Source organism: Mandrillus leucophaeus, unplaced genomic scaffold (genome assembly GCF_000951045.1).
Source record: "Mandrillus leucophaeus isolate KB7577 unplaced genomic scaffold, Mleu.le_1.0 Scaffold5, whole genome shotgun sequence".
In the NCBI taxonomy this organism is placed as follows: domain Eukaryota; kingdom Metazoa; phylum Chordata; class Mammalia; order Primates; family Cercopithecidae; genus Mandrillus; species Mandrillus leucophaeus.
The window spans coordinates 5,853,850-5,855,405 of NW_012105364.1; positions in this window are offsets into that span (position 1 = coordinate 5,853,850).

Consider the following 1,556-nt stretch of genomic DNA (forward strand, 5'->3'; position numbering starts at 1 on the left):
ATCTCCTGACCTTGTGATCCGCCCACCTTGGCCTCCCAAAGTGCTGGGATTACAGGGATGAGCCACCGCGCCCGGGCCAAATACCTTTCCTTTATATAGGTTCTAAGCTAAGAACTAGGTGCCCCAAACCAATAGATTTCTACTGATAGACCCCTGAAAAGAAAGAAAAGAAAATCACCAGCTATTAGTGCAAGTGTCCAAGAGGGAAATAGCTAACTGAACTGTTGCACGATATAGCTGGGGAAAAGGGAGACTGACACCCACACAAATAATCATCTAATTTAATCAAAGTAATTTTAGACTTGGGAACTGTTATGGAAGAAACGTCAATTCACTGCTGCTTTCTGCTAGGCTCTCACCAAATCGCAGGCCATAGGTCATTCAGACTATAAAAAGCTCCCACAAATTCCACAGAAACCTGATCATGCTTACTAAACCTCTTGTTGGGTGAATAGAATTTTAGCTCCTCTAATTGTGTCTACCACCTGAACATGACAGCAGGGCAGTGGATCAGGGCAACTGCCAAGATTGTTCTCTTCCCATCTGCCTCAGTTGTACCTCTCTGAATTATTTAAACAAAAACCACCATGAAAGAAACTGCATATTCTTTATAAACTTGACAAAGGGTCTGAATAAAGATTACAATAAACTTCTTCCTCATTGTGGGGGAGGGAATCATTTTCAAGGAAATGATATAATAAACTCACTCTCCCTTTTTAATGAACCATCCATTTCTTCAAGTAACTGAACACTAAGAATGTAAGTAGTAGTAGTGGTAGTAGTAATCGTCTTCCTCAAGACATCAAACACACAACTGCAACTTCAGCTCCTAAAGCAGCTTTTTTTTTTTTTTTTTTTTCAAGACATCAAACACACAACTGCAACTTCAGCTCCTAAAGCAGCTTTTTTTTTTTTTTTTTTTGAGACAGAGTCTCATTCTGTCGCCAGGCTGGAGTGCAGTGGCATGATCTCGGCTCACTGCAACCTCCACTTTCCGCATTCAAGCGATTCTCCTGCCTCAGCCTCCTGAGTAGCTGGGACTACAGGAGCGCACCACCATGCCCAGCTAATTTTTTGTATTTTTAGTAGAGACACTGGCCAGGATGGTCTTGATCTCTTGACCTCATGATCTGCCTGCCTCAGGCTGCTTTCTCAGAAAATTAATAAATGCTCACAAAAACATATGGTAAAACCTTCAACCACGCAATAAATAAAAAGAAGCTGTAAGTACCAAAAAAAAATCTACCCAAAAAATACAGATTAAGATTTAGGGCCAGGTGCAGTGGCTCACACCTGTTATCCCAGCACTTTGGGAGGCCGAGGCGGGCAGATCACGAGGTCAGAAGTTTGCGACCAGCCTGGACAATATGGTGAAACCTTGTCTCTACTAAAAATACAAAAATTAGCCAGGCGTGGTAGCGTGCGCCTGTAGTCCCAGCTCCTTGGGAGACTGAGGCAGAAGAATTACTTGAACCCGGGAGGCAGAATTTGCAGTGAGCCAAGACTGTACCACTGCACTCCAGCCTGGGTGACAAAGCAAGACTCCATCTCAAAAA